Source organism: Archocentrus centrarchus, chromosome 10, assembly GCF_007364275.1.
Source record: "Archocentrus centrarchus isolate MPI-CPG fArcCen1 chromosome 10, fArcCen1, whole genome shotgun sequence".
Taxonomy (NCBI): Eukaryota; Metazoa; Chordata; class Actinopteri; order Cichliformes; family Cichlidae; genus Archocentrus; species Archocentrus centrarchus.
Window position 1 is genome coordinate 1,898,602 of NC_044355.1, and position 11,367 is coordinate 1,909,968.

Below are 11,367 nucleotides of genomic sequence, written 5' to 3' on the forward strand. Positions count from 1 at the left end.
CATGAGCTTAATGTTGTAATGCTTTGTATAAACAAGCATCCTCCTAAATATGTTTTTATTGCAGGTCTATTTTTCAGGGATTAAAGCATAAAATGGAGCCCCTCGGTACCGAACACGTGACCAGGGGTGGGGGCAGGGTCCTGTTGGTACCGAACGATCGCTAGTGCTAATGATGGCGCCCACTAGCAAGCTGTGGCCATAGCGATCAGTTCTGGTAGCTACAGCTGAAATTCTCAGCACAGTGAGCACAACACACACACACACACACACACACACACACACACACACACACACACACACACACACACACACACACACACACACACACACACACACACACACACACACACACACGGGTGTAGAGAGCAGTCGAGCAGTGGAAAAATATGCGGTGATGATACAGCCGACGTTAAAGGGTCGTTTTTTCCAAATGAAGGAAATCCATTGCAGAGACGGAGAACTTCACTGCTGCTAATGTGGGTGAAGCGCTCCGCTTACCTGGAGACACCTGAGCACTGCAGAGTTTAAACAAAGCGTCAAAGCAACAAATGTTTAATTTGATTATAAAAATCCTGACATTCGAGTTACTCGAGGAATCGTTGCAGCCCTAGCCTCCACCTGTAAAACCATTCCTGTTTTGTGGTTGTCTCATTGTTGCCCCTCTAGTGCACCTGTTGTTAATTTCATGAACACCAAAGCAGCTGAAACTGATTAACAGCCCCCTCTGATACTCACCTGACCACATCAATATCCCAGACTTGATGCTCTACTGATTAAAAACAGTGCATAACACACTTACACATAAAACCCTCAAACACCATTTAATTAACCCTAACAAAGAATATGTTTGCTGTAGGCACACCACAGGCTTTACAGGAAGGATCGAGAATCACAACTTCACACTATTAATTTTTAGGCCCATACAGTTAAAGTTCCCGTTTTTATTTCTTAAATTAATATATTCAAATGCACCCATCAGTCTGCGGTGGAGAAGAGGCTTGCTGCAACAAGGAGGATGCAATGAGCCATTACGTGGGTTTGTTGCTCAACAGGCTGGCAGCATTGTAGTCCCGTCATGCTTTTTTCCATTTTGACCACAAACTGTGGGCTACAGGCCGCGGGAAAGAGACAGGGCGCGTCACACATAGACCCTGAGATGAGAGTTATTACCCTCTTACTGTACGAGCTGGGCCAAAGTACAAGGCAGGCAAGTAATTAAACCCTCATTCGGCGCGCCAACGTTGACTTACAAAGGCTTTCTGGGCTTGTTAAATGGACAGAGATGCTAAACAGTGCTGTCACTCGTGCAGCGCTTGGTTACGGACTTTAGGGAGAAGTCAGACCTTGGCTGACCCTTGACCGCATTTTACCAAACAGCTGACAGACAACTAAATAAAAGCTGACCGGTTAGATTGTCTGTATGCGAGACAACCAGGCAAGACAACAGCAGCGACTCGACGTGGAAAGGCCTGTTTCCAAACAAGACCTTTAGTAACTTTATCAGCTCCTCCTAAACTCTTATTTTCTGTTACGTTCCCACTGAAAGGCTGGACCGAAAGCTGGGCAGCAAGTCTAAAAACAAAACTACTGAGAATTTAATTCATGTGTTACAATCAAACTTATTTAGCCTATGAAAAGCTAACAAATCACTGGATTAACTGCCGTTTTCCTTAGGCCATGGTGATAAATCGAGACAGAAAAGATCACAATACCACTGAGAGCTTGGGAAGTTGCATACATTGAGTTTTGGTCATTTCCTGTTTTTCAGCCTTCAGTTAAATCATAAATGCTGCAGCACTGAGAGCTGGCGGAGAGAAGCTGTGGGTTAATAAAGTATTTTTGCAGGTACAAAATACATTTCACTGTGCATTGTACTGTGTATAACTGTGCATGTGACAAATAAACACTATCTTAAAAATCTTAAAATCTATCCTCCCATAAACAAACATAAAAACAGCACACTGTTTTCAGCCGGTGCACAGCATTAGATTTTTATTTTGGCTGACAGCCTGACAGAGAAACTACCCTAAAAACACCTGTGCTCAATTTCCATGACATGGATTAGGAGTAGTCCTGGACCATGAACCTTCTGCAGTGGAGGTCTTCATCTTTTGGTCTGGAACTGGGTTTGACCTGCTGGTGGTGTTTGGAGGAGCTAAACCAACACAAGTAACAGCATATTGGCCAATTTCACATAGATATCAATGTAAATGGCGGTCAGTGTGGATAGGCAGCATTACAAAGAGTTCTCAAAGTTTTGCCAGCACAGGTGTGTTTGCACACAACACGTAGTTTGTGTTTGTAATGTGTCTGTTGAACAAGCTGTGGTTCGTGTTGATCACTGTCATCTTTGTACCACGATGAGTTGAACTACGGTCGCTTCTTTTTCTTTTTCAAGCTTGTCAACCGCACAAAATGTTACTAAGTCCTACCAAAGGCTCATGGGATATCCTTTGAGAACCTTAATTTTAGGATTTTATCTATACAGACAGACAGATATCGCTGCTCTAATTATTTTGGCGAATATTAAGAAACATCTGCATCCAGGGCTACATTGGACACACTGACAAAGCAATCGATCATATTTTTTCTGTTGTAACTTTATAGCATGTGGCTATGAGAGGTTTCAATAATGAGCCCCTGGGACCACAGACTGCCATAATCTCCCTACAGTTAAAAATAACAGCAACCATGAGCAACACAGCATGAGATCTCTCTGGTTTGCAGGACAGCTCGTCCCACACTGGACCCAAGTACAGCCTAAGGCCTAAATTATGCTTCTGCGTCGGTCCTACGCACATAACCGGAAATCCCCTCTGAACCCTACGCCGTAACCTGACGTGAACCTCTCGAGAACTATAACTACACGTCGGGTCGGCGCAGCATGCAAGATTGTGATTACCGCGTAGGGTTCAGAGGAGATTCCCGGTTACGTACGTACGCTTCATAATGAGATTTCACAGCCCAGTGGGCGACACCACGGTGGCTCCATCTTTTATACAGTCTATGGTTCAAACCTCCTTCTCTATACTTTTCCATCAGCACTCTCAAACCAAACATCGTATCAGTATGTCAGATATTTCAAAATGGCACAAATTAAAGACAGCGGGTGATTTTGTCTATTACACCCTTAGATTGGCTTTATGAACCTGAGAGCACTATCACTATCTTTATATTTCAGTCTCAAAACATCCTGTTCAGTGTGCAGACTGGTGACAAAAATGGTATCATATCAACCCCCCATCAAATATTCATCCTGTTTGGTATGTTTGGCATTTTTGGCCGCCTAACTTTGCAGATCACTTACCAGCTACACTTACCTTTGTGCCACATGACAATACGCAAAAGGAGCACAAGCTCAGCGATGTCATTGTGCTAAAACATGAGTTACAAGTGAAAACAAGCTCAGTAGGTTTAACAGAAAATGCAGTCGGCTGCAGTTTGGCAGCCAGAGGGAAGGTGACATCCACTGAAAGCAGAGAAAGAGAAACCTTTCTGCATCTGTGCAGTCACACACACCATCTTCCTGTCTTCATTAAATTGGCTGAACTAACAAGTGAATCTGGAAGCCTGTTTATTACCCTGTCACCATGCTACATGCATCCTCATATACTACAAATGACTTAACCAATTATTCCAACACCAACAAACGTGCGGTTGTGTCGTCTACATTTAAGCAGATAACTGAAGACGAAGGGGAACGTGGATGTGAAAGCGCGGGCTCCCTGCCTTTTGTTTGCCACCTGAATGCAGCACTTAGTATGTCAGGGAATGTTTTTAATGTCAACACAAAGCCAAAGCAAACCATTTAAATTCACACCACCTGTTGACAACCAGCTATTTGAGATGTTGGCAAAACAGATAGGATCAGCGAAAGCCCGAGCGCAGCCATGAATCTTATCTGCGGAGCCGGAGCAGACCGAGCCGCCTCAAAAACATTCACTGCATGTCTGTACTGATTTTAAGTGTCTCCTTCTGTCCTCTGGCCTCATGGCTGCTGCAGATAACCCACTGTGTTTATGCTAGAAATGAAAAAGTCTGCCAGTGAGTCTGCAGCGAGAGATCTGCATGCGCCCTGGTGTAAAAACAAATCCTCAGTGTCTTACTTTCTAAACTGTGTTCCTAAAAAGATCATCACCCCTGGTTCCACCCTGGGTTTTCCAGTCTTACAGTTTTAATATTGCCATTTGCTTCAGTTGGGAGTTTTAAGTTTTTTAAGAATCCGGATACCGCTTGCACCGAATGTTCTCGATGGAGGATAACATGGGAATGCTGTGTCCCATTTTTCAGGCGTGAAGTCTGGACAGTGTGGGGAGAATCACGCCGGGATTTTGTTCACAGTTGCTTTTTCCTCACAAGACTGTCTGAATCAGACGCTTCCCACTACTGAAACAGCTCCTTCAGTTTAGTGAACGGTGCTGCATCCAGGAGGCAGGACACGCTTCCCACATGCTCCCTGTGAATCCACTGAGCAATTCCCACCCTAACGCGGGGGAGGGGGGCTCCATCTTTCCTTACAGGGACTCTGTACTGAGAAGATGGCTGGGTAAAAATGTCTGATCTTTAGTTGGACCTGTTTTTTTCCACGTACAGCTCTGTCCAGTGATGTGCAGCAAAGTTCATGCATGCAAGAAGAAAAGCTTGGTTTCACTAACTGCAGAAAAGTTGTTAATGATGCTGACAGCAGCAAGAGTTTCTAAAAAGCAATAACGCGATTGCAGTTTGAAGGAGGAACAACATTTCCATTTAGAAGATAAATCACACCCAACTTTCACCAGGATACCTGAGTTTGGGTCTCATCTGGTGTCATTTTTCTTTTAGGTCGAGATGGCAAAACTACTTAGTTTGAGCTTGGGAAAAAAAAATCCTGGTTTAAAGCTAAATGCACTATTTTACGGTACTGAGCACACACTGGAAAGCTCCATTTTCCGGAGCCATTTGCACACATGTGCTGCAGCCCTGAGTCTCTCCAGGAATTAATGAGTGAAGTGCTTGTGAAAGCGCAGATGTTCAGTGCAGTCGGGCTGGACATTAGCTGGTCTCTAACCTGCCAGCATCCTTCTACAAAGCCTGTGTGATGCTGGACTGAGTCAGCGTGTGAAAAGTACAGCTAACGGGCCGGTACGTTCACCGCTAGCATGTGGGTGTCAAGTATGCAGCCTCCTGCACGCTCTACCCAGGCAGCTCCCTCACCCAAACCACATGGACTATGAAACATTGCTGAAGTGGATTATTTCCTGCTGTGTGCTTCATGTGATGCCGTGAAAAATTATCCCAACTCGAGTGCCCAAAGCTGATGAGTGAAACCAGCTTAGGTTAGACCAGTCCAGAGTTCCTCCCCATTACAAGGAGACAGCACCATTTCACACTTTATAACATAATCATCAGCTTGCTTTAATGCCCATGAATACTCACGTGGCTATGTGCAAGGAAATGGAGAACCCGCTCACACCGGTCAGCTAGACGTTTAAATTTTGCTTCCCTTGCTAGTTGGGAACAGAAATACTAGTCAGTTAAATTATTCTTGCTTTATTAATGTACAGCACGAGTTACCTGCTGGTTTTAAGAAGCTATGACACCACCTGCCACTAACCGGGGCTGCAAACACCGTCTGACAGCTGCACCGGTCCCTCTCTCTCTGCGATGGGAAGATGACAGCACACCACCGGCACTTCTTTGTCTGGTTTCTCTCGTTTAAACCACAAGTTAATGAGCTGCCAGAAACATCCCGAGCTAACAAGTCAACTAGCTCTTCAAGCATCTGCATTTCGTACCACCTTTCAGTAAAGAGCGAGCTCGCCAACTGGAACTGCCATCAAGCCTTCACGTGGCTCCGATGTGCACGCTAACCAAAGCTGAATGTGACAGATCCATAAGGATTTCATCAGCACTCCTTCCATTTAAAAATTGGAGTTAGTTATTTTGCAGGTTTAAATGGTGACACGACCGTGCCTTTAGGCCGCGTCAGACTGACAACCGCTGCATTATAAAAGACAGCTCCCCTCCCGGCGATCATTAGTTTCAATGACACCTCTGCCTCGACACAAAAGCAGCCATGAAGCAGAAAGCTCCAGGTTAAAAATAAGGAAGTGTTGCCCTGTAAAGAGTTCAAACCTGCCTCAAGTTCTGCTGCTTCAAAACTCACCAGCTAGGCACACAGTCCAGCTAATGTGAACTTCAATGTTTACTTTGCACCTAGCAAGACAAGTGTATCAAACTGCATCTGATTTCACACTGAATTCCTCAGATTCAGAGAACAACATCATCTTATCAGTGCCTGTACAAGCCTGCACACTGCAATGCTACGCTGTGTCACTTTCAGCAGCACAGCCAGCATACGACCTGTAAAGGTGGACAAGGACTGGACCGCGAGGGTGATAATTTGTCCATTTCTTCTTATTTAACTCAAAGAAACTGTGTGAAGCGGGTGAGAAGAGCCTCTCCGAGCTGCAACTTGATTTGCCGGTGAGGGATTCTCTGCAGTCGCTCAGTGGCTCATTTAGGGAGCTGCCTGAGATCATTTCCTGTACAGAGAAAGAGACAAATGTGTCTACTGGAGCTTCACTTACTACTGAGTTTTCTCATTATCAAGCGGTGCTGAGCTTTAAGAGGCTGTATGCTGCTCGCCTGTCCTGCAGGGTGGACAGTTATCAGACTCCCCCATGGGACCATTAACATTGTTAATACAGAGCAGAGACGCATGTTTCGGGGTAAAGAGGTCAAGCTTCGTGCTCATTCGACCATTTGTATTCATTAAGCACTGATGAAAATGCAGAAATCTCACTATAACATTAGGAAAGCTCGTTAGGAGTTATTGAATCCAGGTCAGAGGTCGGCACTACAGGAAAGCTGCAGGTAATTTAGGGCTTCCCTGCAAAGTAAGCACTAACCTGATGTGACACCAAGAGGATACATGGAGCGTTATGCAACAGCTGTATTGTGTGCTAAGTGCAAGCCAAGTGCCATGAGGCTCCATCAGTGGGTTTGAGAAGCCCAGGGAAGTTCATTTAAGTTGAAATTCAAAGGTGGAGCTGTGACAGGCAAGAGCATCGAGGAGAATCCGGCCCTGCCAAATGCTGCATCTCTGTCCTCTGTGATGATGTGAAGCAACACAAACCGGCTCAGCTGTTTAAACACAAGCAGGTTAGAAGAGCCGTCTGAGGCGAATCAAGGCTGCCGAAGCAAAATTATTCACCAATTCAACACCAGGCAACATTCAGAGTCAAATGCTGCCGGTGGGGGTTATGGGGGGGTTGACCTTTTTGAGGTAAGACGCAGCTTTAATGTTGAATTCAGCCCTGAGATGATGAGCGCTCTGGTTTCCGTGCAACAAAAGTCTGCTCAGCCCGACGGCCTGTGGTTTGGAGTGAATGTGAGCATTGATTTGATAAACTGCAGATCAAAAGACGTCTAGACATCGATGGAGGTGAGAGGCTGAATTTGTTGTTTTTAGATGGAGCTGCATGTAGTGGCAGCTTCTATAACGACTTTATTCCATCTGTGAGGAGGCAACTTCTCATTTATACGTAAACTACAAACTCTCCATCTTATCAAACCATCCTCGACCGTATCTGGTGTTAAATCCTGCCCCCCCCCAACAGATGAAGACAACAACAGGCCGGTGCACATGAATCTCTCTGCTTACACAGCCAATGGAAGAGCACGTTGTTGACAGGAAGGTGACTGATTTCATATAAAAGGGGCTTAATTTGCCACCAAAGCTCTACCTGTGACCCTGCTTATTAACACCTGACCAAACTGGACCCACTTCTCACCCACACACTTGCATCTTTCTCCCTGCACCCCCCCACAGCACAGGTTCCCCTCGTGGCATAAAAGTTGAGGAAAACCTCGAATCACTCCAGCTGAGCCCACCAACACTGAAAGGCTCGTGTGAAGCTGATTTTTTGATATATCTGCATCTCCCCCTAAAAAAAACTGCGCAGACTTGTTGGCTGCACGCCCCCCCACCACCACAATGTCACAGAGGGGTTTGCTGCTGCAGCAGGAGCAGCAGTGTGGTGAGGGGCGACATCCACCCAGAGGAGAAGAAAAAGCATCAAGTTTGTGTCTGGATTTAATGCGAAGCTCACACAGATCCTCCTCTGAACTTTGGACAGCAGGAGCAGCAGCAGCAGGAGGTGGTGGTGGTGAGGCTAATGGTGGACCATGAGCTGGTTCCTTCAAGAACATTCCAGCTCACTGGGAAGCAAGAACTGGTGTTTGCTTCAGAGGAACAACAGCATTTAAACATGACGAGACAGGCAGACAGGCTGCTGCCAGAGCCTCCTCTCCGGGACGGCTAACCGTGTGCATCCCGGTTAGCATTAAAGCCACCTTTACGGCACACTTTCCCCCCTCAAAACACCCCCATCCCCGGTGTGCAACTGCAGGGCCCGGCCATACACCACCACCACACACAGACACATAACACAACACGTATAGCATGCCCCGTAGCACCAAGCGGAAAGAGACAAGCGAAAAATTAAGAGGAGGGGGCGCAAACCGGGACCGTAAACCGGCCGCACACCCGCCGAGCACGGAGATATCCTGAGGAGAAGTCCAGTTAGACGAACTAACCTGTTCGGGAGCAGCACAGTCCGCTGGATGTTGGGTTGAATCCGAGTTAAATCCACTATCAGTAAAACAAAGAGGCGAAAATGACCGAGCGGTCGCGGAACAGGCCGAAACTGTTCTCCTGAAGCGGCGGAGCGCATGCGCAGAGCAGCAAAGCCGGAGGCGGTGGAAGTGGGGGGAGAAGGGGGGGTTTGAACGAGGGCGACAAATTTTTGAAAATTGATCGGTTGATTCTGTCATTAATTATCGATGTGGCAGCATTTCCTGTATTGTGGCTGTTTGAGCTATAAATAATTTATTTGAGAAAATAATTTTCTATTAATTACTAAACTTTACTATTTAGTTACAAGCAAGTCTGGCCCCAGACCCTCAAGGAAGCCCTAAACACCAGGCTCTAATTTATTTGGTTTTACATAAATAACAGTAGAAATTCGCACCTCTGAAGTACAATATTAAGTATATCAGCTCCACCCATCCACATCCACCCACTTTCTGCTGCATGTCTGGCTCTGAGTCGTGGGGACATGTATGAGGAGAGATTCTTAAAGAGACCCTTATGAAGAAAAAAAAAAGGAGGGACTCATGGGCACGCGTGCGGTAGCCAGGCCTTAACCCATGGGGCCTAAGTGAAGCACATGGGGTCGCCCTCATGTGGGGCCCCCTACCCACAGGAGGGGGTAACTGCCATGTGAATCGGTCTGTGGCCCTAGTTGTGCGATCTGTCGTCTAAAGCTGGTTTCAGGGCAGCAGTCTTGGTCAGGTTATGTCAACTTTCCTTTAAAATTATAATAACTGTTATTTAAAGTGTTTTCTGACTTCATTTTTACATCAAATTTATTCAAATCAGTTCTCAATAGAACATCTGTTGAGCTTGTCATTGTAACCATATAAAACATATCAAACTATTATGATTCATATAAATGCAGAGTGAAACCCACCATTACCTTCATCATACTAAAGCTGACTAGACAATTCTGTAAAATACTGGATGGGTTGAAAATTTTTTCCTCTTAAAAATTAAATAATCAGCACACTTGTTGGCACTCACTTATCTCTGTTGATTAATCAATAATCATACTCGCTGTAGGGTCGCCTTCTTGCACAGAAACTAGGAGTCAAAAAGGGACCCGGCACATTTCTCCAAAAGGACGTAAACCCAGCCATGGAAATAAGCCATTAATCAGAACAGGTTTCGGGTTGCCAGATTGGGGGAAATCCTTCTTTATCACAGCATGTTTCTTCTTAAATACATTAAATACATACTTAAATACACTCCAGTGCGCTCTTACACACCTACAAGAATCTGTTTGTCATTTACAAATTCACATTTACATTTACAACAGCAGATTTGATGAAAAAAACTGGTGATTTGTTTTTTATAAATAACTCATCAACATAGAAATGGCCCCTTTAGTTTTATATAACGGCATTTTATTTCAGTTGGATCATCATATGTGTTATAAGAACAGCTGTTACCATTCACACTTCACATTTACTCTCTGTTATATTTGTGCTATTTAAAGTACTTCACACAAATGTACAAATAGTCAAACTCTTTGTATATTACGTTTTTAAAGTTATGCATTTCTTAGATTTCTCTGCAGAAAATTATTTGTTGCATCAATTCTTACACTTCTTTTAATGATGCATTGTGACATTTATTGCCAATTAACAATATAACAGCAAAGCCAACACATCAGCATGAATCCCTGACATAATAAGACGGATTTTTTCGTCCATTTGTGATCAAAATTGTAAACCTAAAAGCCCGTGAACATACAAAGATCCTCGGGTAAACACGACAGGCAAGCACAGCGCGTCTGTGATTTACAGGAAGCGAAATAAATGAGAGCAGACCTGATCTGATTTTTCACTTTCAATTCCAGCGACTTTTCTGAAAATCAAAGCTGCGCGAGCCAAAGGGAGTTAATGAAGAGGGGGAGGAGCTGCTGTCATGCGCGGCCAGAGAGGCTAAATGCAAGAAGAGCGCTCACTCTGTTCCTGCTAACAGAAAACTTTCCTGTAGGAATGATGACTCGGATCAAATGATTTACTGATGCAGGCGCTCCTCAGCATGCAAACTTGTTCCAGCCAATCACATTTCTTTTATACAGACAAAATACGCATGCAAAATAACACTGCCTTCTTATAATATAATAACACGCAGCAGCTTACTCATTCTTAAACATTTTTGGAAGACCCAAATCACAAATTTACCTTCACACAATCTGCTACACCCTCCTTTAGACCCTGGAAGAAGAAGCACACATGGAGAAAGCACATGCTTTGAGGGACTTTTGATTAATTTGTTTCATCAACACACAAAAGATTAAAAACTTGTATCCCAGGAGAGTCACTTTATCATTTCAGTGCTATTATGTTAAACTGTAACCAGTGTGTGGAGGTCTTTTCCCACATGTACAGTGAAGGAAGGTCACAAAAGAGAGAGAGAGAGACTGTAGCCTGAGGCTGTTGCTCAGCCTGAAGTGACCCTTGGCAGTTTATGCTGTGGTGCTATAGGTGCTTGTGTCGGGGCAATCGGTAGTGCATGCTTGTTCTTTAATCTTGTTGGCAAAACTGTGACTGATGCCACTTTTTGCAGGTAACAGTCTGTCCCCCGGGGCTACAAACATATTGTAGTTTCAATTTGAAGTAAGTGAGTTGGACCAGTAAAACCACTGCATGCACATGTACACTAAAATGTATGGATCACAGAGGATTAAGTAATCCTTAACCCTTAATCATCCTTAAGAGGATGCTGAGTTTTTGGAATTAAACTAGAACAGTATT

General features: G+C 44.6%; 1 protein-coding gene across 1 annotated transcript in view; it reads right to left on the reverse strand.

The window, feature by feature from the left end:
- Positions 1-8,713, reverse strand: part of pcgf3 (polycomb group ring finger 3) — a 56,846-nt gene extending 48,133 nt beyond the window's left edge. The window contains 1 exon segment of the mRNA XM_030739670.1: positions 8,581-8,713. The gene's annotated coding sequence lies outside the window, so the exon portion shown is untranslated.
- Between the last annotated feature and the right edge of the window lie 2,654 nt (positions 8,714-11,367).